The sequence below is a fragment of the Lissotriton vulgaris genome, chromosome 4_1 (assembly GCF_964263255.1).
Source record: "Lissotriton vulgaris chromosome 4_1, aLisVul1.2, whole genome shotgun sequence".
NCBI classification, from domain to species: domain Eukaryota; kingdom Metazoa; phylum Chordata; class Amphibia; order Caudata; family Salamandridae; genus Lissotriton; species Lissotriton vulgaris.
Window position 1 is genome coordinate 696,462,673 of NC_141691.1, and position 27,404 is coordinate 696,490,076.

At 45.2% G+C, this 27,404-nt stretch overlaps 1 protein-coding gene across 1 annotated transcript in view; it reads right to left on the reverse strand.

Annotated features, from left to right (window-relative positions):
* The window catches only part of LOC147722455 (ATP-binding cassette sub-family A member 13-like), a 237,986-nt gene that overhangs the window by 209,454 nt on the left and 1,128 nt on the right, over positions 1 to 27,404 (reverse strand). The gene's annotated exons all lie outside the window — the stretch shown is intronic.

Here is a 27,404-nt window from a genome sequence, read left to right on the forward strand (position 1 = left end):
TAGAGGAGACTTGTTCAGTCTGCTTACAGCAATACACCCACTGTTGATCCGTGATTTCTTGCCACAGCTCAGTGGACCACTTATCCCGGGCAGTGCAGGGGGTGGAAATAATATCAGTATACAAGCTATGGTATAAGGTGGAAGCCAAGTCTGAAGCCCTGTCAGTGCGCAGTATATGGCGTGGAGGAGCAACTTACGGAGATTCCAGGGGGTATGAAGGGGTATATTCTTTAAGGCCTTGTCGTAGTCGCACATAAAGGAAAATATCCATGGGAGAGGGCAGAGGTTTTGGAAAGAGTTGTTGACGTGCGAAACTTGCCATTTAGATAGAGGTTGCCCCAACAAGTAATGTTGTATTTAGCTTTAGTCTTTTTTAAAGACGCCTTCATGCAAGACAGGAATCTTCAGATCATAAGTAAGGGGGAGAATAGTATGGGAGCTTGAAGTCTCTTGGTAATGTGTTGCCATGCTTTCACCGTGCACTCTACAGAGGTCGGGCAGCTACCACGAGGTGCGGTTGGAGTCAGTATGACCCAGTCCAACGGAATGGGGTGCGCCAGCCAGTGTTCAGTCTCTACGTTAGGTGTATACCTGGGGGGATGGAACCAATAGTGGGCATAGTGTTCTTGAGCCCAGAGATAATACAATTAAAAATCAGAGACGGCGATTTCCCCCTGAGAGTAGGGTCGGGCAAGTGTGTCCCACTGCAAGCGAGGTTGTTTACCGCCCCATATTAATCTGATTAATTCCAATCAAAGCAAAGAAAAGAAAAGAAGTGTTAACCCGGATCACATGGAATATTTAAAAACAAATATAAAAGTTTGGGAAGGATGACTATTTTAATGAGGCACTCGCGTCCAGCCATGGTGAGTGGGAGAGCATTCAATCTTATTATGTTACTAGTAATATGCTCTAATGTTTGCCCCTAATTGGGCCTCATCTGTTCTTTACGGTCGATGGTGACATGCACCCCTAAGTACTTTATGTCAATAGCACACCATTCAATGGGAAACTGGTGGTAAATGGCAGCGTAGAGACAGTGAGTGGAAAAAGTTGAGATTTGACCCAGTTTATGTGGATAATGGATAAACTCCCAAATCAAACAAACTCACTGAGTAGCGGGTTGGGATTTTGGGGCAGCTCCCTGGCATACAGTGTAACGTCATCCGCAAATAGGGAGATGAGAAGTGGGCAGAGGAAGAGACATAGGGCATTATCTTGATGATGTTGCCTAATTTTTGCCGCCAGGGGTTCTATGGCCAGGGCGAAGAGTAGAGGGAAAAGCGGGTAACCCAGACGGGCACCTCAGGTAATAGGGAAGGAGGGGAAGTGTGTCCATTGATGAGCACTCTTGCTTCAGGGGAAGCATATAGAAGGCGTATTCATGCTAAACAAAACCTTGGGAAGCCCTGTGCATTGAAGAATGGTAAAGAGGAAGTCCCATTCCACAGAATCAAAGGCCTTCATGGCATCTAAAAAGACTGCCACTAGTTCCAATTGGGGATCAATATTCTGTAGTATGGAGAAAAGGGTACGAAGGTTGTGGGAAGTTGCCCTACCCGGGATAAAATTAGCCTGTTCTGTCAAAAACAATTTATCCATCAGGAGACTGAGGCGGTTGGCTAGTAACTTGGCAAGAATTTTTGCATCCGTATGGATGAGGGAGAGGGGTCGATAAGAGTCACAGACTTCTGCTGGTTTGCCAGGTTTCAGGAGGGAGGTAATGAGTGCCTCTCTGATTGAGCCTAGAAGAATCTGTGGTTCCTTAGCCTCCATGTAAACCTCCACAGGAAGTAGTTGATTGAGGTAAGTTTTCTAAAAGTCAATGGGGAGTCCGTCAGAGCCCGGGGCTTTCCCTGACTTCATCTGCATAATTGCAACACGTAGCTCGTCATCCTCAAATGGCACCGCCAAGTATTCTCTTTGATTTTCCCCAAGCCATCCCAATGCTACATCTACAAGATAATGAGTGAGGTCAGGATGGTCAGTCCTGCGAGTGCTATAGAGGTTAGAATAAAACTCTGTGAATGTGTGTAAAATTTCAAGAATATCTCTGTGGCGCACACCAGAGCTGTCCACTATGTCTAGAATGTAGTTGGAAAAACTGGGCATGCGAACTTCCACCGCGAGTGCCCTACCAGCCCTCTCTCCCTCCCCATATTTACGGGCAGTCAAGTATTTGCCTTGAAAGCGAGTTTCCCGCACCGCCATGGTTTTATACTAAGTAAGTTTGTCCCGTAATGTGACTCTCTGAGCCCCTAATGTATCGCTCCATATGTCTTTTTCCAATTGCTACAGTTCCCCTTCGAGCTGGCGCAGGCTACATCGGATGTCTCTGAGGACTCCGAAGTTTTTTGAGATGCACGAGCCACGCATCATAACTTTAAATGCCTCCCAGAGATTGCTCATATGTATGACCAAGCTTTTATTTCTCTTTAAAAAAATCAGATTTTTCTTCCCCAAGTTCCACCATGAAGGTGGCGTCTAGGAGCGCCTCAAGCATGAGACGCCAGCACCATGGAGTGGCAATTGAGTTAGGGGGTGAAATCGTCATGCGAACTGGGGCATGGTCCGAATATGCCCTGGTCATATGCTCCACCGAGAGGATCCAGGGGGCAACACCTTCGGAAACAATCCAGTAATCCAGTCGGGACCAGGAAGAGTGTGCTGTTGTGTAGTAGGTGCCTTCTCCCCTGTCTGAGTGCACATTTATTTATTTATTTATTTGCGGGTTTGTATCGCGCTAGGATCATCTCCCGGAGGAGTATCTCCGCGCCTTTGAGAACCTTTTCAGCTTGTAACAATAGGTAGGCAGATGTCATTAATTAATTAGGAAATAAGAAGGTTTTTAACTGTTTCCTAAATGGGAGATACTCCTGACAAAGTCTCAAGGAGAGAGGAAGGCTGTTCCACAATCTTGGTCCGGCAATGGACAGAGCTCTTCCACCTTGTCTGGTCTTTCTAGCTCTTGGAACTTGTAAAAGACCTTGTTCACTGGATCTCAAGGATCGAGCAGGCCTATAGAGAGAGAATCTATTATTTAGATACTCTGGGCCTTTGTTCTGGAGACTTCTATGTATAGTGCACCCTATCTTGTATTTCACCCTTTGTTTGATGGGTAGCCAATGTAGGGTGTTCAGAAGAGGCTTCGATGGTGTGCGGGGAGGCTGATTTAGGACAAGACGGGCCGCCGTGTTCTGGACTACCTGCAATCTCGCAATAACTCCCTCGTTTACTGATAGGAGCATCCCGTTGCAGTAGTCCAGTCGACTCAGTATAAGGGCCTGCACTAACGTTCTCCTAGTTGTATCAGGGAGCAAGGGGAAGACTTTCCTCAGCATAGCGATCACATGGAAACATGAGCCCACTACTTGATTGCTGTTTTGTTTTAAGGAGAGCTCCTGGTCCAGACGCACACCAAGATTTTTTACCACCTGCTTTGGCTCTGGGACTGGGCCAAGATCTTGCGGCCACCAGTCTGGGGACCATAGGAGCTTTGCCTCACCGAACAGCATCACCTCCGTTTTTGCCACATTGCATTGCAGGAAGTTTGATGCCATCCAGTGAGCTACTGCCTTCATCCCCAAGGAGAAAGAGTTCCTGACCGTATCCGTAAGATGTTTAAACGGGAAGAGGAGTTGGGTGTCATCCGCGTATGACATAGGGATGAACCCATGACGCCATGCATCAATAAGCCCATGGTCTGGGAACAAATGTGCCAGTGTGTCATGAGTCTTGGTATAATGATGTGGGAGTGGGTTAGATCTGTCGGCTGCAGGGCATAAGGCGGTGTTGAAGTCTCCCCCCCAGATAAATTGAGTGGACCCCACTTTGAGAATGTGCCCCCAGAGGGTGGTGAAATAGTCCGGTTCATAGGTAGCAGTAGACTAGCGTGACCGACTGTGTGCCCAGAGTGCCCAGAGCATATAACTCCTTCCAGAAGAGTCGCTGTAAGTTCCGCCCAATCGGAAGGGTGTGTTCTTTTTAATTAGAATCAATGTCCCCCGAGAGTACGTAGATTATTAGGAAAACACACAAGAAGCTTACCTGCTCCCAAAGCGGGTGTGGGGCGACTGGGGTCAATATGTGTCTCTTGAAGCATGGCCACGTGTATTTGGTGCCCATCAAGGTATGTGAGGAGTTGCCTGCACTTAGTTGGGTCACCAAGGCCTCGAACGTTCCACGTGAGTAGGTTTATTTGTAATGCTTCAGTGTGTGGGGGCATTGCCAGGAAATGGGCAATCAACTTGGTGTATCATGTAAGGAGGACAATGTGTGGCTATCTCGATGTGTGCTAGTATGTCCATCTGCTGTAAAATCACAAAGGTAACATTAAAAAACAACAACCCCCAACCAAACTCCACCCACAACAGCACCTCAATTGTGCTGGTAGTATATAGCCCACCTGAGGCCCAAACAACCTTCATTACAGTCCAGGTTAAGTGAGTCCAATAAAAATTCAGTTTACTTGGGGGATCACCCATACGGGGGGGGCGGCCGTGAGCCACAGAAACTTCTTTTCTCCCAAGACTGCAAAGCAGCGTCCCAGTGCTACAGGGATAGAGGGGGGAGAAAAGGAAGGGTGCTTGGCATAGTTCAATGTGGGATCTACAAAGTACATTAGGATCACTGCTCTATCATGTAATGCAATTATGGTGCTTGGAACACTTATCTGTTCTTATCGAGCTGCATTCAATCCAGACCTCCAAAAAGGTGTGTAAAGCACCTCATGGCGGATGCAGACATGAACCTCCTGCCACTGCCAAAGGTTAAGAAACAGCAATCAGTACAGTGCATGAGAAATTCGGTAGAAAGCCTCCAGGGCTGGAATGTATAGTTTTAGGGTCAATCTGCAGCAGGTAATGAAGAGTTGGAGGTGTGGTCATTGGAGTTTGTTCTTGGTGAGGAGCTCAGAGAAACAGTCCCCATGATGGTATTGACTATTTTGAGAGTCAATCTGCAGCAGGGGATGGAGATCTGGAGGTCTCCGGTGTGAAGAACAAGCGGTAGGCTTTAAAGACAGGATTAGTGAGGAAGATGAAGGATTATTGAAGGATATGGCCGCAGGCTGCCAGAGCCTCACAGGTGTGCGGCCATCTTGGTCATGCGCCACCTAGGGCCCTCCACAAGTTTGTAATTCTAATGGGCAAATCTTAGAAAGATAAAACATTGCAAATCTATATCCTTATATAAGTGAGGTGCAATGTCTACATCTCTGATTGCAAGATGTTGTTTGCCCACGTCTCAATTCCATATTATTGGTCACGAGGACCCCCACTTATAGATATCAATTCATAGCTGCAACAACTACAGATCATGAAAGCCTAGCAAGGATGCTATGGTGCAGGAGGAACTTTTATTCCATGGGTTCAAGATGACTGCCACCGTCTGTAAGTATTATTGAGGCTTCAGTGGCTCCATGGGACATGTTGTCTTACCCAGGTTCACTCAGATGTTTTACATAGATCTGCCCCTGAAACATGAAGATTCTGTTAAGGTGGCACCCACACTCTCCACACCTCTCCATCCCCTTCATGTGTTCCTTTTTTGAAAACATCATGTTTAGAATATTTGAAGTAGAGCATCATGTGGGACCTAAACACCCATGTAAGCATGTCCTGCATTGAATCCTGACCAAGCCACAGGCTCTGTCCAGCAGGGAAAAGGGGTGGCATAGACCAGGCTGTGTCCAGAAGGCAATGTGAGTACAACTAGCAGGTGTAGAGCATGAACAGAGTGCCATTGAGCTGGGCAGTGATTTCAGGTTGTGTTCAAATGCCATGCCCTCATCGGCGAGAATGCAAATCGGTATTGCTTAGAAAGCTCTTTGCACAAGGAATGCATTTAAGTGGGTGCTAAATTAGGCACCCTTACCCCAAGAGGCTGCTAGGGACAGCATTTAATAAATAACGCATGCTGGGTATCTATAGTACTCATCACCCTTTCCCCATTTTCTCCTGGAATCAAAGATTGGCTATACTATCTTCGGTCAAACGCATTGTAAATAACACGGTTGAGCTATAATTATCTATGATTGACAATAGTCAGGCCAAATTTTCAAGAACATAAAATCTGAGAAATTAAAAGTCTAGCAACAGGCATTGGCCTTTAGTCAAGCTCTGCATTCAGCACCACTTCTACTATGGCCAGCTTGGCAGTGTCCTTGCCTATGCCCAGTAGAGATTGTGCAAAGGGCAATGCCAAGGTCTGGATTAAGTACCTCTATCCTGATAGACCACTGGGTATATCCCTTGAAGCCAAAGCTTTCAAACCTAAAGATATTTGCAAGGTATTTGTTTGTATGGTAATGCAGAATCATGGCATTAACTCCTTCTCTACTAGGCCTTTTCCCCCCTGTGCTATGCTTTTTTTGGGCTATTTGGGGTAGTTTGCGCTTAGCCCCCTGTAACTTTTTGTCCACATAAGATACCCATGCCAAACTTGTGACTTTTTTCCAACACCCTGAGGATTCTAAAGGTACTCAGGGTTTATGGATTCCCCTGCCCAGCTTTCAGGGGCAGGCAGACTTTTGTCAGAAAACCAAGCATTTTTACATATCTTTGGCATTTTTTTCTGAGACATAGCCTATTTTTGCTACTGTTTGTGCTTTCAACCTCCTCCCAGTTAGTGGTAGAAATGAGCGTGAAAGCAATAATGGATCCTGGAAAGCTATACATTTCTGAAAGGTAGACAAAATTCTGAATTCAGCAAGGAGTCATTTGTGTATATCTTTCAAGTTTTTTTTTTGTTATAGAAACTAACAGTTGAAATGAAGAACAATTGAAAATGAGTTGAAAAAACAGCCATTTGTGCCACAAATTTGCACCAGTAACTTCTAAATATGACAAATGTTTAAAAGCAATATACCGTTACATCCGCTGGACCATTCTGGTTGTGGAGATATATAGGACTTGTAGGTTCACCGAGAACCTGGGGAACCCAGAGCCAATAACAGAGCAGCGTCTTGCAATGGTTTTTTATTGTGTATCGGGAATTTATCAATTCATTTGGTAAACTATAGAGTGAAAAATAGGTATCAAAGATATATAGGTATTTCTGAAATGGGAACAAAATATAGAGTTTAGAAACAGTAGCTATTTGGACATTTCAGAAATTGTGGTTCCCCATACTAGCATGTAAATTATAGAACAATTTTCAAAGTGACTTATTTTTTGCACATTGTCTTACATTTGGAAGGCAGAAATGCATCGAAATTAAATAGGTGATAACAGTTGCTCTACAATTCTGTGTTCCCCTAAGTCTCCCGATAAAAATGTGTGGGTAGGCCTAGTGCCCGCGACAGGAAAAGGCTCAAAATGTGGACACACCACATTTTTACAGTGAAAACAGACCCTTTTTTGCAAAGTGGCTAGCTGTGGAATTTGAACCCTAGCTTAGCCGGCACAAAAGGACACCTGAAAAACCTATACATTTTTTCAACTAGACACCCAGAGAAATCCAGGATGGGGTGACTTGTGTGGCTCTCACTAGGTTATGTTACCCAGAATCCCTTGCAAACCTCAAAACTTTGAAAAAAAAACAATTTTCCTCACAGTTTGGTGATGGAAAGTTCTGTAATCTACGTGGATCCATAAAATTCCACCCACCCTGCATTTCCCAAAGTGGTACCTCACTTGTGTGAGTAGGCCTAGTGCCCAGGACAGGTAACGGCCCAAAAGACAACATGGACACACCACATTTTTACAGTGAAAACTGACCCTTTTTTTAAAAGTGCCTAGCTGTGAATTTTGAACCCTAGCTGTAAAACAAAATACAATTTACTCACATTTCTGTGATGGAAAGTTCTGGAATATGTGTGGATCCCAAAATATCACCCACCCTGCATTCCTCAAGGTCTTCTTTTAAAATGGTACCTCACTTGTGTGGGTAGGCCTAGTGCCCGCGACAGTAAATGGCCTAAAATGCAACATGGACAGACAACATTTTTACAGTGAAAAGGGAACCTTTTTTTGCAAAGTGCCTAGCTGTGGATATTGAACCCTAGCTCTGCCGGCACCTAGGGAAACCTAGCAAACCCATACATTTTTTTAAACTAGACACCCAGAGGAATCCAGGAGGGGTGAATTGTGTGGCTCTCTTCAGGTTCTGTTTCCCAGAATACCTTGTAAACCTCAAACTCTGTAAAAAAAAAAAACATTTTGCTCACATTTCTGTGATGGAAACTTCTGGGATCTGCGTGGATCCACAAATTAAACTCACCCCACATTCCTCAAAGTTTTTCAATAGAAATGGCACTTCACTTGTGTGGTCAGGCCTAGTGCCCTCAACAGGAAACGCCCCAAAACTGATGTGTACACACCACAATTTTACAGTGAAAACTGACCCTTTTTTGCAAAGTACCGAACAGTGAATTTTGAACCCTAGCTCTACCGGTTCCTAAGAAAACCTAGCAACCCTATTAATTTTTTAAACCTAGACACCAAGAGGAATTTAGGAGGGAGTGACTTGTGTGGCTCTCTCCAGGTTCCTTTACAAAGAATCCCTTGCAAACCGCAAACTTTGTAAAACAAAACACATTTTCCTCACAGTTCTGTGATGGAAAGTTATGGAATCTCCATGGATCCACAAAAGTCCATGCACCCCGCATTCCCCAAAGTCCTCCAATAAAAATGGTACCTCACTTGTGTGGGTAGGCCTAGTGCCTGTGACAGGACAGGGCCCAAAGCGCAACGTGGACACACCACATTTTTACAGTGAAAACTGAACCTTTTTTTGTTGCAAAATGCCCTGCTGTGGATTTTGAACCCGAGCTCTGCAGGCACCTAGGGATACCTAGTAAACCTACACATTTTTGAAAACTAGACACCCAGGGGTATCCAGGAGAGAGTGACTTGTCTGGCTCTCACCAGGTTCTGTTACCCAGAATCCCTTGCAAACCTCAGACTTTTTCCTGTGATGGAATCTGCGTGGGTCCACAGAATTCACCCATCCCACATTCTCCAAATCTCTTGATTGTACCTCACTTGTGTGGGTGGGCCAAGTACACACAACAGGCAATAGCCCAAAACGTATTGTGGAGACATCAAAATTACCTATCACAAAACGACCTGGTTTTGCAAGGTGGGCCCACCTGGGTTTTTGGCCCCAGGCTCAGCTGCCATCTAGGGAAACTTACCAAACCCACACATTTCTGAAAACTAGGGACCCAGGGGAGTCCAGGAAAATGTGTCTTGCATGGATCCCACAAGGTTGTCCTACCCAGAATTCCCTGCTAACATCAATGAGCAGAAGAAAATTACATTTTCTCAAATGTCTGTGTGGCAAAGTTGTGGGATCACTGGGTTAACACAAATTTCCTACCACCCAGAATTCCCTCAGGTCTCCCAATGAAAATGGTACCTCACTCGTTTGGGTGGGCCAAGTGCTCGTAACAGCCAAGGGTCCAAAACTTATTGTGGAGACATCAAAATGACCTATCACAAAGCAATCTTGTTTTTTTAAGAGGTATCACCTGGGGTTTTGGCCCCTGGCACATCAGCTAGCTAGGAAAGCCTACCAAAACCACACATTTCTGAAAACTAGAGACCGAGAGGAGTCCAGGGAGGTATGGCTTGTATGGGTCCCTCAATGTTTTCCTACCCAGAATCCTCTGCAAACCTCACATTTAGCTGACAAAAATCACTTTTTCCACACATTTTTGCGTAGGATGATTGTGCAGGTGCAAATGTTCTACCACCCAGCGTTCCCCCTGTTCTCCCGAGTAAAATGATTCTCACTTGTTTGGGTAGGCCAAGGGTCTGTGACTGGGAAGGGCCAAAAACATAGGGATTAAGGGTATAGCACAGCGCATTCTGAGTGCTACATTGTTTAAAAAATATGTTTTTAGCCAATTCTGCATTGAACAGCCACACAAGTGAGGTATCATTTTACTCAGGAGACCAAGGGGGAACGCTGGGTGGTAGGACATTTGTGTCCGTGATACCACGCAAAAATGTGTGAAAAAAGTGATTTATTTCAGCTGAATTTGTGGTTTGCAGGGGATTCTGGGTAGGAAAACGTTGGTGGATCCATGCAAGCCATACCTCCTTGGACTCCCCCGGGTCTCTAGTTTTCAGAAATATGTGGAATTAGTAGGTTTCACTGGATGGCTGCTGAGCCAAAGGCCAAAAACCCAGATGACCCCCCTTGTAAGCATGGGCGAATTTTGCGAATCTGGCGTTCGCGAACTCGCAATCCGCAAAATCCGCGAACTCTCGCGAATTTGAGGATTTTTTTTTGTGTTCGCAAGGGTTTCTGCCAGTTTGCGAGGGTTTTGTACCAGTTCGCAATTGCGAAATTACTTGTCGGCTCGCAACGGTCGCGACTTTGTTGTTTCTACGTCTGGTTCATCATCACAGGTTCACAGCAACCTCTGTTTCAACACTGCCACCCTCTGCTACATCACTGCCACCCTCTGATTCATCACTGTAGATTATGGGGGGGAAAAGCAAGCACACCTGCCCTGCTTCAACTGACATGAATTAATTTGGGGTTGATTATTGTGTCACTGAATTTAAACTTCCTGTCTGGCACCTGCTTCCTTATCTGTAATTTGCTTTCTGTTGCAGTGCAATTTTGTTTCCCATGACCTTTGTGGCCTACTTGTAGCTATTCTATGAGCCTGCTGTGAGGGTCAGAGCAGGGTCATAGAATAGTTGCAAGTAGGCAACTGAACTCTGGAGGGGCCCCTCAGGAAGCACTACAGGGAATGGTTACTAATGATGAGTGAACTTTTGCACCTGCTGAGTGCTTTCAGTTTTGCAAAACTCGCTTTTCTGCAGAACAGCAACTGTACGTAGGCAACTGAACTCTGGAGGGGCCCCTCAGGAAGCACTACAGGGAATGGTTACTAATGATGAGTGAACTTTTGCACCTGCTTTCAGTTTTGCAAAACTCGTTTTTCTGCAGAACAGCAACTGTAATGCCCCAAACAAACTTACTTGTGAAAGTAGATTTCTAATCCAAAAGTGATCCAAAGAAAGTCAAAAAGGCCTCAAATCAAAAAAAAGTGCAGGCAAATGTCAACCTGAGGAGTTATTCTGATAAAAATCATCATTTTCAGAAGGTTTATGCTACTTGTTGGTGGATTTCTTGTGCAGAATTGCAAATTTTGTAATTTCGCGAGTTCGAGATTGTTGCTGCCCACCGCATCTACATGTTCGCAATTGCGAACTCTCGCGATGCGTTGCCAAACTCCCGCGGGATCCCGCAGCAAGATGCAAAATGGCGCAGCACTCGCAAAATATCGAGAAAAACAACTCGGCAAATGCTGAATGATGGTAAGTGAACGCCGTACTCCGCAATATTGTATCACCAAGCAAAAAAATCCGCTGCGTGCGAATTTGCGGATTTTCTGTAAATTCGCGAGAGTTCGCGGGTTGCGAATTTACCGAAAATCCGCAAAATCCGCAAGCGGAACGGATTTTCCGCCCATGCTTACCCCCTTGCAAAAACAAGTCATTTTGTGATAGGTAATTTTTTTTAAACTATCTTTTTATTTAGAATTGAACTAGTCAAGTGAGAGAATTCACATCATAAATACCCACGGTCATACAAGGCAACATATAGTACTTACATCCTGGCTGTTATTACAATTCAATTTCCTCATTATCATAATCTCTAGCACCTCCCTCCCTTCAATATCTTGCAGCTTCTCGTGTGGGTGGGATACAAATGTCCCCTCTAAGCATATTCTTATCCCATTTTTCCGACACGTTCTGGACACAATCACATCTTTTTCAGTGAACATACATTTGTCCATATCTTTTGTCTGTCCTGCGCGGTGGGTGTTTCCATCGATCCCCATCTTAGTGCTATGTTTCGCTTTGCCAGTGTAAACCCTAGTGTAAACCACATCTGATCAATAGCTGATAGGTCAGTGGCCTCCCATATGTTCACTATGCCTAGTTTAGGCATTAAGGGAAGTTTTTTTTCACATACATTTTGCATCTACATCGTGATTGTTTCCCAATGTGTCTAAATAGCTGGACATTCCCAGAGAATGTGGTAAAATGCCCCCTCTCCTGTGCAACCTCTAAGGCACTTTGGGTCTTCCCTTGGTCCGATTTTGGACAGCATCCCACCTTAGAGGTAAGTTCTATACACTATCTTAAGTTGGATCAATGGGAATCTTAGTGAGATTGCCTCTTACCGAGGGGGAAGTTAATGCTTCCTGCCATTCTTCGTCATCTAATTCTCCCACTTCTTTTTGCCAACGTTCTCCGAGTGTGAGTTGTGGGTATGGTAGATTATCCTACCTTTTTTCCAGAGATCTCCTATGGTGGTGATGCCCCTCTTGTTCCATTGATCGAACCCTGGTTTTCTCCCTAGCTTACCTAGTTGCTCTGCTGCCCATAGGGGCATAGCTTGCATCACTCTCTTGTACCAGTCTAGTTTTTTATTTACTTGCTGCCAAATATCAATTGTCAGAGCTATTGGGCCCGTTATTGATTGTTGTCAGGGGCTTGTGTACAGAGCTCCTCTATATCCTTCAGGACCCATCAACAGCCTGTCCATCCGGTATGCCGGGTCATTATGTGGGTGGTATGGCCAATGAGTTGGGCTGCCCAATAGTACAATTTGATGTTAGGCAGCGTATTGCCCCATCATACCGGCTGTTTGCCAGTTTGTTTGTTTCTATGCTTGGGGGTTTACCGTCCCATAAGAGTATCCTCCTTTCACTTTTGATACTTATGAAATACGTTTCAGGAACTTTGTTGGAGGTATTTTGAAACATGTATGGAAACTGCGAACGAGCGAGCATTTTGATCACCGCTGCGCACCCCAGTAGGGACAAAGGCAATGTCTTACAGTGTTGCACATCTTTTTGTAGTCTGGTCAGAGGGCTCAGGAGATTTTTGCTAAAGTACAGGGTGGGATTTGGTGTGGTATAAATCCCAAGATCTTGAAAGCCCCTCATCTCAATATTAGACCCACATTCGACTGGCAGTTTTGGTGGTGGACCATGCAACACGTATAGTGTGGATTTTGACCAGTTGATGCTGAAATCAGAGTAGTTTCCAAAGTTATTGAGTATATGGAGAATTCTGTTAAGTGACCTATCCGTGGATGCTAAATATAGTAATATGTCATCTGCATATAGGGATATTCTTTCTTCAAAGTTACTCGCCCATTGCAGTCCCTGGATTATCGGGTCTCTTCTCACCCAGGTAGCTAGGGGCTCCAACATTAAAGCACATTTTAGAGGTGACAGGGGGCATCCTTGTCGAGTCCCTCTTCCAAGTTGAAATTTTTGTGAAGTATGTCTATTTACAACTACTATCGCCATCATCTCTGTGTAAAGCACCCTGACCCATTTCATGAATTTCAGGCCAAACTCTATACGCTCCAAGACTGCAAAGAGGTACGGCCATTCTATTGCGTCGAATGCCATCTGCGCATCAAGGGAGAGTATAGCAGCACTCTGTCGAAGTGTTTCTATCCTACCCAGTACCCCATGGAGGCGTCGTATGTTGAGTGCTGTGTTCCGCCCAGGCATGAAGCCCGACTTTTCTGGATGCACTATTTTGGTGATGATGAGGATCAGCTGCGCAGCCAGTTTTTTGCCAGGATCTTGGCTTCTGCATTAAGCGGAAAGATGGGTCGATAGGTGCTTCAGCTGTCTGTTGGTTTCCTTGTTTTTATATAACCACTCTGGAGGCCAGTCGCTGGTCATACAGCAGTGCTCCCTTATGATAGATCTCGAGATACATGTCCCTCAAGTAAGATGTTATCTGTGATGCCGTTAATTTAAAGCAGTCGATTGGGAGGCCGTTAGGGCCCATTGCCTTCCCCGATAGCACACTACGGATCGCAGTGTGCAATTCCTCCTCTATTAACTCTTCTTCTAATGAGTCCCGGTCTTGGGGGGATAGGGTCAACAGTGGGATGTCCTTTAGCAGATCTTGTGAGTCCTCTCCTGTGGTCTTAGTTGCAGCTGCATATAGATGCTCAAAATAGTCCGCAAATAGCGCGGGGATGCCTACGGGTCACCAGGCGCTCTATAAATTTATAAATAAATGTCTCTGGTATATCTTTGGGGACCCTGAGGGTCCTATTCCCTTTTACTTTCAGTGCAGGTACCCAGCGTTGGTTCTGTTCTCTTTTTTCTAACCAGGCCAAGAGTTTACCTGCTCTATCCCCCATTTCATATATTTTATGTTGTGAAGCTTTGATTTGGTTCTGGTTGCCTCAACAAGTGACGATTTGTAGTCGAGCCTCTTATTGTCTAGGGCAATTCTAAATGAGTCATCTGGGTTGTCTATAATCTGTCTCTCCTTTTCCATTATTTCTTGTTCAAGGGTTTCAATCCTGGCTCTTTGTTCTCTTCTATGCCCAACTGTGAGTGAGAGTGCCAGGCCTTTCAATACTGTTTTAAAGGCCTCCCATAGTGTTTGCGCCGATTCAACAGACTCTTTGTTATCTTTTAGATAGTCGTCCGTATATTGTACAATTTCCTTCCTAAAATTGGGGAGGTTAAGCTACCACAGGTTTAATGTAATATTTGTCTATGCATGGTGCGAGACTGAAACTAATCTTGCCCATACCGGAGAGTGATCAAAGATGCCTCTTGCCAGACAGTGAGCTTCCCTGAAACTGTGTATATCGTTTGATAATGTTAATATATAGTCTATGCGGGACAGGCTATAATGGCCCGAGTGAAATGTATAGTGAGATGCCTGAGGATTAATATATCACCAGACATCCGTCCCACCCAATGCGACGAGAAAGTCAGCCAGGATTGTGTTCTCGCGTGTTTGTCTTTTTGGTGGGTGTCGGTTGATGAGGTCTTGTAGTGTCAAGTTCAGGTCCCCCCAAGCACCATGATTCCAACCGGCAAATCTAGGATGGTTTTACTCAGGTCAGTGATGGCTATTCTATGGAGGGCCGGAGGCATGTATACAGACACTAGGTTAATATGTTTCCCCTCCCATTGCACATCTATTACTGCAAATCTACCCTTTACATTGGTCATGGTCTTCTATATTATAAGGGAATACGCCTGAGGACCATTATGCCCGTCCCTCTGGAGCCTGACATATATCCAGCATGCACAATCAGTTTATATCCCCCTCTATTTAAAGCTTTGCATGTGTTGTCAACCAAATGTGTTTCCTGTAGAAATACTACGTCTGGGGCTTGCGATCTTATAATCTGGAGCCTTATCCCTCACCTGAGTTTATCACCCAGTCCATAAACATTCCAGGTGAGAAATTTAAGTGTAGTCTCACCCATAGTGCCTGGCATGTGTATTGTGGAGTCTATTTCAAAGAGGATACCAGCCTAGTCTACTTGGGTTCACGGAACTTGACCTCCCGGGCTTGAATAGTCTCATTACATTGTAGATAGTGCCTTGTTGCAGGGCCCGTTTAGTTATTTACCTTCTTTGGAACAAAATATATAGTTGCATTGCTATTATTTCTCCTCTCACTTCTTTTCTGACTCCACATAGAGAAACTGAAAACTACCCCCCCCTCCCTGCCTCGCTGCATGATGGTTTACAAACTACCCATCATCCCAACATTGTAGAGTGCCTGTCGTCCTCCCCCAAAACTCAAAGGGTGTGCTCACACCGGTCCCTCCCCTCCCTCCCTACAGATATCAGACATCTTAAGTAAGCAGCAGAGTTCTAACCCTTCCGATAATATCTGTACATTAGCAGTTTACCTGCCATGGTTGCAGCCCGATTAAAAATCCCAGGGGCATAACCTACCCCTCCTGCACTGCCGGCAAGTCACTTTGCTACTTAAGCCTCTGACTGACTAATGATGGTCAACCCCTCACTGCCCCAGGAGTCTCAGTGTTCATTCAGTGCTGTGGTTGCCTTGCTTTCTGTTGAGCTTGTTCCTTTTGGATTCTCTTGCATCTGTTGCTGGTGGCTCCACTTCGATTTCAGTCGATGTCCATCCAATGTGCGCTTTCCTGCCTGTCCCCACCCATCCAACCATTCCCATGCTTCTTCAGGGCTTAAAAAGAACCATATTTTACCTTCTGCTTCCACTCTCAATTTTGCTGGGAATAACATGGCATATTTAAGGTCCCTTTCCCTTAGTGCTTTCTTGACATCTAGGAAGCTTTGTCTTTGTTTTTGTACTTTAAGTGTAAAATCGGGAAAGAATGTTATATTTGTGTTCTCATATATGACGGTGGGGAACTACGAGCCATCTGAAGGATACGTCTCTATCTCGGAGATTACAGACTTCAGCAAGTATAGGTCTAGGAGGGGTCTCAGGTTTCGGCCTCCCACTTTGGATTCTACGAGCCCTTTCGATAGAGAAGTAGTTTGAGAGTCCATGTGGTTAGAGGTGTTTCGCGATAAGTTCTTCCAAGAATAGGTCCGTTGCGGGGCCATCCACCCATTCTGGCACTCCTAGGATTCGGATATTATTTCATCCAGCTCTGCCTTCATAATCATCTAATTGGGCCTTCATGAGTTTGCTTTTTGTTTGTAGGTCAGTAATTTTTTGCTTCAGGCAGGTTACATCAGTGGAGAGGGATTGCGTTGCAATTTCCACTTCTTTAGCTCTGGTGTCTATTTTTCACAGATCTACCCTAACCAGGGAGGCCTTAGTTGTGACTGAATCTAATCGTGACTCCAGCGAAGTGCGCACACCGGTTATTGCCGCCATTATATCCTATAGCGTAACGTCAGCTTGGGACAGACTAGTATGTGCTACAGTCTCTTGTGTTTCTGTCCCATTTTGCCAAGTGCATTTGTCCATTTTTTACTGCAGTGCTGCCGTCCAGTATTCCCCCCTGCCATCTTCTCAACTGGGAGCATTACCGTAGTGCTGTAGGCTCCCCTGGGTAGTCCCTGCTGCCTGGTTTGGGACTGTCCGGCCTATCCCTTCTGTTGGGTTTCCCCAGAAGGGTTCCTCTTTTGTAGACTATTTTCTCTCGTGGTGAGTGGGGGGTATTTCCTTGCTGTTGCACTGTTGTGCTCTGCACACCTATAGGGATGATGTACTCACTGCACACTTTCTATCTGCTAGTAGTGCTGTAATCTTCACTCCTTTCCAGGCGTTTGTCAGATCCCACATGGCCTGTGATGTTTATTCTTCCTTTTTTGTGCCACCAAAAATTTCAAGTGTCTCTCAATCACCCTGCTTCCCTGGCAATATTCCTTAGCGGTGTCTTTCCCTCATGACAATCACCAATCATTGCATGTGGCTGCCTGGTTGCCCTGCCAATGGCTGCAGCTCCCACAGTCCAGTCCAGACAGCTGCCTCGTGGCCAGAGTCACCTTGATCTTTCTGTAGTCTGCGCCACTTCTTGTCTCCCCGGGGGCCAAGGGTCTCAGATTTTGCGTTTTCCGCCCCGTGTAGCGCCACCCCAGTTCTTATGATGGGCCCGATTGCTCTCACCTCTAAGTCTTCCCAATCTCCTCCAGGACCCGGCGCCGACACGTCACATTCCTCCATCACTGTTTCACCCGGTCTCCTCACCGCCGGAGCACCAGCCGCATCCTGGATTCGGCTCTGGCGTTACCTCCGGTTCCGTTTGGGCCGCAGACGTCAGCCCACACGACCTGGACTTCGGTGCTTGTCTCTCGGCTCACCGTCCGCTCTTTCGGCTTCACCTCACTCCTCAGGGAGATGCCATTTTCTTCACTCTCCGGGGAATGCCTCTGGTCTCGTGCGGGCAGCCAAATGGGTCACCATCCGAAGGTACGCAGTCGGAAGGTGATTTGCTCAGCTGATAGATTTTATGCCCTCAGAGTCGTTCGGTCGGATGATGTTTCAAATATTTAGGGATTTTGGGAGTGGGATCATGGAGCCGCGTTAGTGTGCGGCCATTTCTTTTGGTTGCTGGCCGGGCCCCCTTGACAGGTAATTTTGATATCTCCACAATACGCTTTGGGCCCTTGCCTATCGCGGGCACTTGGCCCCCCACACAAGTAAGGTACCATTTTTATTGGGAGACCTGGGGGAATGCTGGGTGGTTGGAAATTTGAGTCAGTCTGGTGACCCCAAAACTTTTCCACAAAGAAATGTGAGAAAAATGTGATTTTTTTCCCAGAAAAATTTTAGGTTTGCAGGGGATTCTGGGTAGGAAAACTTTGAGGGATCCATGCAAGTCATACCACCCCAGACTCCCCCCGGTCTCTAGTTTTCAGAAATGTGTGGGTTTGTTAGGTTTCCTTAGATTGCCGCTGAGCCCGGGACTAAAAACTCATGTGACCCCCTTGCAAGACCAGATCCTTTTGTTATAGGTAATTTTGATGTCTCCACAATAGGTTTTGGACCCTTGCCTGTCGCCCGTTCTTGGCCCACCCACACAAGTGAGGTACCATTTATATCGGGAGACCTGGGGGAATGCTGGATGGTAGGACATTTGTGTCAGCTCTGTGATTCCACAACTTTCCCACACAGAAACTTGAGAAACATTTTATTTTTCAGCTACATTTGAGGTTTGCAGGGAATTCTGGGTACAAAAACATTGGGGGATTGTTGTATCTGATCTTCAATGCAATGCACCTTTCCTGATTCATGGTCCTTGCTGCTCAGCCAGTGTGGATGTGCTGTAGAACATTGGTATGTGTGGTGAGGTCAAGTGTTGGGATGCCTGGGGAGTGTCAGTTGAGAGTATGGGATGAGCAGCAAGGGAGCTGCTCCTGGGGATGTTTGCATTATAATCTAAGGACTATACCAATAAAGTACCATCTTCTTCATCTACACCTCGGCTACATGGACTTACTTACCCTTACCACATGGATCCATGCAAGCCATACCTCCCAAGACTCTCCCGAGTCTCTAGTTTTCAGGAATGTGTGGGTTTGGTTGATTTCCCATGATGCCCACCATACCCGGGACCAAAAGCTCATGTGACTCCCTTGCAAAACCAGATCGTTTTGTGATAAGTAATGTTGATGTCTCCACAATACAGTTTTGGGTCCTTGCCTGTCGTGTGTACTTAGCCCACCCACACAAATGAGGTACAATTTTTATCAGGAGACCTGGGAGAATGCTGGGTGGAAGAAAATTTGTGTTAGCCCAGTGATCCCACAATTTTCCACACAGAAATGTGAGAAAAATGTGGGTTTTCAGCTAAACTTGAGGTTTGCATGGGATTCTGGGAAGGAAAACGTTGGGAAATCCATGCAAGTCACACCTCACTGGACTTCCCCCTGTGTCTGGTTTTCAAAAAAGTCTGAGATTGGTAGGTTTCCCTAGATGGCCGCCAAACCCAGGATCAAAAGTTCTTTTTGTAATCAATAATTTTGAAGTCTCCACAGTACATTTTGGGCCGTTTCATGGCACGGGCACTAGGCTTACCCACACAGGGGAGGTACCATTGTTATCAGGAGACTTTGGTGAATGCTAGGTGGGTGGAAATGAGTACCTCCTCGCAGATTCTCGTACTTTGCATCACAGAAATGTGAGGAAAATGTGTTTTTTTTAAAATGGTTGAGCTTTGCAAGGTATTCTGGGTAACAGAACCTGGTAAGAGTCACACAAGTCACCACATTCTGGATTCCCCTGACTGTCCGGCTTTAAATTGATAGTTTTTCTAGTTTTCCCTAGGTGCCACCAGATCTAGGGTCCAAAATCCACAGCTAGGCACATTGCAAAAAATTGTTGGTTTTCACTGGAAAATGTGATGTGTCCATGTTGCGTTTTGGGCCATTTCCTGTTACTGGCACCAGACCTACCCACACAAATGCGGTATCATTTTTATCGGGAGTCTTGGGGGAATGCTTTGTTGGTGGAAGTTTGTTGCTACCCTTAGAATCCAGAATTTTCCATTACATTAATGTGAGGAAAATGTGTTTTTTTTAACTAAGTTTGAGATTTGCAAGGGATTTTGGGTAACATAACCTGGTGAGAGGCACCCAAGTCACGCCTTCCTGGATTCCCCTTGTTTTAAAAAATATACAGGTTTGCCATGTTTCCCTAGGTGCCAGCTGCGCTAAGACCCAAAATTCCCAGGTAGCCACATTGCGAATAAAATGTCAGTGCCTAGTGGGCTTTCTACCGCCATGGAGGGGGGGGGCAATCTGGGGCTATTGTCCTGATATCCCTTAAGTGGGGCAGTAAGACTGTGGGTATTTTCTCAGGGGGTGGGGGCATTGGTATGCTTATTTTGGGTAGCCCCCACCCCTACGTATGAAAAAGCCAACATAATTGTTGGCGCCTAGTGGGCTCTCTGTCCCCCAGGGGCAGTTCGGGACTACTGCTCCCATCTGCCTCTGGGGGGTGACAGAAAGACTGTGGCATCTTTTTTGAGGGGTGGGGGCATTGGCATACCCACTCTGAGCAGCCCCCCACCCTTGAACTTTGGAAAAAATGTATTCCTGGTGCCTAGTGGGCTTTCTGCCCCCACGGGGGGCAGATAAGGGGCTATTGCCCCATCTGCCTCTGGGGGGGGTAGAAAGACTGTGGACATTTTTTGGGATGGGGGTATTGGCATGACCATTCTGGGCAGCCCCCATCCCTACCTATAAAAAAAATCCCTGCTGCCTAGTGGGCTTTCTGACCCTCCTGGGGGCAGATCAGAGGCTGTTGCCCCAATCTGCCTCCTGGGGGGGGCAGAAAGACTTTGGCATTTCTTCAGGGGATGGGGAATCGGCATGCCCATTCTGGGCATCCCACATCCCTGCGTATAAAAAAAATCCATGGTGCCTGGTGGACTTTCTGTTCACCCCCAGGTGGATATGGGGCTATTGCCCCATCTGCCCACCAGGGGGGCAGAAAGATTGGCTGTGGCAAAATTAAATGGGACAAGCAAAGGCCCTTGCCCAAGGGACCGCTCCCCCCTCCCTGGTAGCTGGCGGGTGGATCCCTGCTTGGGGATCGCCCTCCTGCTGCAATCCCCAAGCAGGGATCCACTAGGGAAGGGTGCCATTGGAAAGAAAAGATTTTCCTCTTTCCAACGATACCTCTCCCAAGTGTTTTGGTGCTTGGGGGCTGAGTGCCCCATGAGCACCGAAACAATAAAACTGAAACTAAGTTTCAGTTTAATTTTCAGTGCAATGACATCAACGCGCCATGAGTGCGATCATCATTGCATTGAAAATAAAAAATGGCCTCAGTAGGTTGGGGAAGCTCTTCTCCACCTCCAGAGGCCACCAAAAAAAGTAAATTCCTCTACTGTCTGCAACAGAGGGATTTAGTGCACCTGTACTCATGACAGAATGGTTCCGTCATAAGCACAGGAGCACTGGTGCTCATGGCGGAAGCATTCCGTCATGAGCACCAAAAGGGTTAACACTAACAGTCAAAAGATGTGTAAAGAGGAATCATTTGCAGCTCAAATTAAGTCTTTGTTGTAATGGCGATTTAATATTTGATGACCAGTAATGTCATCAATGATGTTAATTGTGAAGTCACCAATCAAATTTGTGAAATCATAAGCTGTTTTTTGTGGGAGAGTTCTGGTTACGTGGCTCATCATAACTGAAACATTTCCATGGGTTTTATTCTTTGGATTGTTTACAAAATGTTCCTCCAGTTGAACGTTGATCGGAAGTTTTTAAAACCCATTTTGTTTGATGTTGTAAGGTAACAAACATAAAGTTTTCTTATCACGTACAATATTTGACCTTATTTTATATACTATGACCCCTGCTCAAAGAATCATTGAGCACAGCTTGCCAACATAGCTAGTTTACACAGCATACAGGACCAATAGTGATGCCCTGTGCTCAGGCCTACAGTCCTGGAGCTTTAAGGCTCACATATTGGTAGTTGCAGGTCATGATCTTCAACCAAACCTTGTGTCCAGTCTCCCTGCCTTGCTAATTTATACGCTACTTCTGTGGAGTTAGCAGAACTTATGTGGAGTCATGATACTCTTCCCTCATATCCCACCTAAGGGCCTGATTATGAGTTTGGCGGTCCAACCACCATACCGTCGCAGCGACGGTCCGAAGAAGATTGCTAAGGCAGCGTTCTCTTGCCCGGCATATTACGATGTCTCCAATTGGCCAGCGGCAATCTTTCTCATGGTGGCAAATGCTTTTTCATATTTGTCGATGCATGTGTGTATATTCTGACTGCAGTGTTGAATGTACACATATGCATTACATCTGAAAAAATACTCACTACATACAGGGCCGGGCTGAGAACCAAAACCGGCCCTGGCAAAGTGCTCGACCGGCCTCCTGGGGGTGCGACGAGCTCTTTGTCGGGCCGGTTTTCGGCCGATTTTGTTACAGGGCAGCTTCTGCAGCTATGCTGCAGAAACGGCCCTGTATCAAAAACGTCCCCCTCGGCCCAAAACTGGCCCCCACCCTTGCGGCGCACCGGGGGATTGCCCGGTGTCGGCAATGGCCAGTCTGGGCCTGACTACATACTGCTGGAGTCTGGATCATATGTGCCAGTCCAGTCAATAGGTAAATACTACAAAACAGACTTACCTAGATTTTGACACCAAAGGTAATTTTCTTCGAGGTCATTATACTGTTGTGAAAGGGGAACCTGGGGGAAGGGACTGAAGGGAAGAAAAGGAAATGGGTGAGTATGCACCCCCAAATCCTTTGTTTCTGATGATTAGAAGCAGGTGGTCCAACCACCACGGTTGGCTCGTCCGAAAGCCAACTCGTAGTTCAGATGGTGGAGAAACTTCCCTTTACCACCCTATGGCAGCTGCTTTCCCCCTACCAACGCCGCGGCGATCGGCAAATGGCTGGCAGTTGTGGCAGTGCTCCTGCAGTTTTTCATTCTGAAATCCAACAACATAGTAATACGCCAGGTGGACCGCTTAGTCCGAAGTGGTGACTCTGACGCGACAACAGTGGTGGGACCCCCACACTTGTAATTAGGCCCTAGGTTATTGTAGTTAATCAAATCTCCTCTCATAAACAGATCCATACCCTCCATTGGATTCTCCAAGGGAACTGTCCAGCCTTCTCAGTATAAGCCACAGATTTCCAATATGCATGCCTGAAGCAGATTGGCTGAAACTACGTCAAGCGGGGAAAGGTGGCCTTATGTTTTATACTTGAACATACAAAGCAAAAAACGAGATTGCTGTTTTTTGCTCATTTGATTCTTGGAGATCCTGACTATGAGGATATTATTCTTTAAAGGCAGCTCTTTAGAGAAAAACAATTATGAAACGTACACACTCTGGTATACAGGACTTTACCTCTGGCTTCTAAGTTTCTACTCTATGCCCCTAATAAAAGTGGAAGAAATCAAAAATAACTTAATTTATAGATCTTAGCCAGTACCATTGTTTTCCTGAGAGCAAATAAAAGATCTAGGATTTTCTTTATCTCAGACTATGATTCTGTGCACTGCAAGCTTTATATATATATATATATATATATATATATATATATATATATATATATATATATATATATTACCTACTGGCGGTCGCCAGTAGGTAGTTATAGTTAGGATTTTTTTCAATGTTAAATCTCAAAATTCTATTTGGAATAACTTTGGCACCGGTTGACGAATCTGCCTGAAAATTTCCTGAAAATGGCCTCGTCGAGCTCCGGTTCTTCCTTGAAAGTTTGGGGGGGATACGTCAAGCGGGGGCCGAGATAAAAGGGGGCTCCCAAAACGCGTTTTCCCCATGTTAATTTCCATAGGGCGGTCGATTTCACTTTTAGCTCGAACAGCTGAATGGATATACAGCAAACTTGGCAAAATTGTAGGGACTGGTAGCCCGATGTGCCTTTGCTATGTCTCAAGATATGTGCTCCAGTGGATTTTGAGTAATTTAGGTTCAAAAAAATATATATATCTATAGGCGCTCTTAGGTCCGCGCACCGGAGAGCGCTCCAGGCGCGACACGCGACTTGCGCGCAGAAAGCTGATTAGCTCTTGGGTGTCTGTAAACATTCTAAACAGTCTGGAGCGGCCGCCATCTTGTGTCTCGGTAAAATCGAGACACAAGGGGTTTTAAAAAAAAGGGGCAAATTACCATAAGGGGGAAGAGTAGACCCCCTCTGACCCCCTAGTTTTGATGTGGGGGCCATAAAAGGGTCCCGCGGGTAAAAAAAAAAAAAAAAAAATTCGATTTCCGCGGGGGGCGCACCCGGTACGCGTACCGGAGAGCTTACTGGGGAGCGTACCATGGAGATAAAAAATGACAGATTTTTTTTCACAAAAAAAATTGAATTTTTTTATAAATTAGAGGTAGTTCTGAAAAGAACTTTTTTTTTGATTTTGTTTTATATTTTTTTTTTAGACTTTTTAAAACAATTTTATAATTTTTTTGGATTTTTGTCAAGGGAAAAACAAAAAACAGGGATTCCAAAACGGCTCAACAGGAGCAAAAAAATGTGAAAATTTAGGGACTGTCAGGGCAGCGGTGTTGCTGTTTCTTTAGAGCAATGAGTTCAACACTCTGCTCCCCATAGCAGAGCAGTTCGTCACAGTCCGTGCACAGAAATTTGATGCCTGCAAACTCTGGCTGTATGTTAGGGACCATTCTTCGACGGGATGGTCCCGAAGGTGTTGCTCCACCAGTGGAGGTGCTGCCGCCATCTGTGGGTAATTTCCGTGCCAGCTCTCTGACACTCTCCCTCGCAAATTTGTTTGGGTGTCTTCTTTTGACATGCCTGATTAAATTGGCATTTCCAAAACTATATTTTTTCAGAGGATTGCCTCTGGATAAAGTACTACCACATATTTTGCAGGTTACTTTTGGAGCGTTGACTTTTTTTTGTCCTTCAGGGATGTTATAAAATTTCCAGATGAAATGGATTTTTTTCTTCTGCCTAGGAGGGTCCTCCTCTAAAAATGCCTCGGAATCACTGCTGGATGACTCTCTTGCAGCCATTGCTGTAGATCAGGAAAGTAGGAGATGAAGATAGTACACAGAACAGCTCTTGCTCTCTCCAAGTACAAAGCAATAGTGAAGGAAATGGGTGGGGATTTCATTCTTTGTAAAAAAAAACTGTTAGCAACCAATGAAAAGTGTTATTTTAGGCTCACATGACCCGACGCGTTTACGCTGCGCGCTCCGGAGCACTTCCGGGTGCGTTTACGCGGCACGATCGTAGGCGCTTCCGGGGCGCAAACGTGGCGCGATCGTAGGCGCTTCTGCGTGCGTTTACGCGGCACGAACGTAGGCGCTTCCGAGGGCACTTATGTTGCGCGCCGAAGTGACGTCATCAAACTTTTACGGAAATGCATAATCATTTTCCTTATAAAAAAAAACTGATTTTATTTGTATGGTACGAAATGTTTTGCATTATTATTAACTTTTCATTCATATTTTTTTTCACGAACGACAGTAGCGCTCTGGGTGCGCTTTCAGGTGAGCTCACCGGAAAGCTTACCGGAGAGCTTAGCTGAAAGCTTCCCGGAGCGCGCACCCAGAGCGCAAAAGAAAAAAATTCTATTAAAAAAAAATGAATGCTTACAAAAAAACAGCAAATTGTAAAAAAAAAAAAAAGGTTAGAAACTCGATATAGAAAGGAATTAGCATTTAAAAAACCTATGAAATTCACTGAAAAAACCATAGGTTTCACACCAGTTATAGTTAGGAATTAGCATTTAAAAAACCTATCAAATTCACTGAAAAAACCATAGGTTTAACACCAGTTATAGTTAGCTGGAAATTTTACTGACATAAAACCATTGAAATTCCCACGTTATAGTTAGTTGGACTCACTATAACTTGCACGTGTAATGCACTGCTGATGACTTCACATATTACATCACTCATGACATGGTCAGTGACATCACTCATGACATCACTGATGACAGAGAGACTGACCTACTTTCACTCGCTAATATATGTATTCACTAAGATACACTTAATAAGGCAGATATCCAATCATTTTTTTTTTAAAAAACATCCATTAAGACAATAATTTAAACAAATATTCTTCCATCGACCTTAACCTACATATATAAAACATATTTATTTATCTGAAAGACACACATTCACTGGATGGTGTCATCAGTGCATTACACGTGCAAGTTATAGTGAGTCCAACTAACTATAACGTGGGAATTTCAATGGTTTTATGTCAGTAAAATTTCCAGCTAACTATAACTGGTGTTAAACCTATGGTTTTTTCAGTGAATTTGATAGGTTTTTTAAATGGTAATTCCTAACTAAAACTGGTGTGAAACCTATGGTTTTTTCAGTGAATATATATATATATATATATATATATAATATATTCACTTACACAGAAGGTGAACTGGTGATTCTCCAAGTGAATTAGTAAAATACCATATTCTGTATTCTAAACTCATTTTCTGGATGTGTTCATGTCCTAGTTTCAAAGTCGGATGTTGCTAAATAACGTAATAACAAATCAATCTTACAAAATCAAGACCACAGTTGATTGCATCCCTCACAGGCCTTGCAAGATTGGTGTACAGGATGCAGAAATCAGCACTGCATGTGACTCTATCATGAAAGGAGATGCTTCTTAACACATCTGTAAAATATGAAGGCCAAGACATACCCTCAATCCCTTCTGTGATAGAAACCACTACATAACACTTTCATTGCGTGTTCCGCAACATATGTGCCCTCCAGTGGCTCCTGGTAGAGGCTTAATTTAATTTTAAAACCCGCTTTTCTAGCGCACAAAATTAATCACAGTCAATCTGAAGGGGAATGATTTCCTTGTGCTGTGTTCCATGTGGCCCATCTGCCCTCAAATAAAAAAAACGTTCCTGGGGCCACCAAGGCCTAACAAGGCTCTGGGAGGGGGGCCATGTGACCCAATGCCCTTTAATTATAAAAGGGCCCTGGGGAATGTTGTCATCAGGGCCTAAAAAGACCCGGGGAGGAAGTGCTATGCAGCCCCTTCCACTTTTTTGTAAGTTTTGACCCCGGTTATATAATGGCTTGGAGAGGGGACTTTGCGGCCCTTCCCTTTGAAAAAAAAAGCCCTGGGGTACGGGGTCCCCAAGGCCAGGCCCTATGGCCATGCCTCCCGCCACACACAGCCTGATGCCTTTGGGGGTTGGCCATGGGGCCTAGCCGCCGGTCAGATCTTGTGGCCAAAACTCCACCACGTGAAGCCAAAGGTCATGCACAGCTTGGGGTATCTGCATGCAGGGGGTTGTCCACGGAGTCTAAGCACAGTCTAGGCCTGTGGCCAACCCCCCACTGTGCACGACCGAAGGCCCTGTGCAGTTTGGCGTTGGCTGCTTTAAGGCTGCCCTAAGGTAACTATAATTCGGTTTCTCGCCATGCACTGCTAAGTACCCCACATATTACATCTTCTATGACATCATTGATAATATCACTGTAACATTTGCAATGAAATTATTGATGAGAAAACTGTGTATGGCAGGGGAGCGAGTTATAGTTACCTTAAGGCATGAGTCGTAGTTACTTGAGATGACTATAACTGGTGAATTTCTATGGTTTTAGAGTCTGAAACGTTACATTGTTACTGAACATTTCACCTAACTATAATGCTACTTTAGCTTTGTTTTTTTCAGTGAATATATATTATATATATATATTCACGG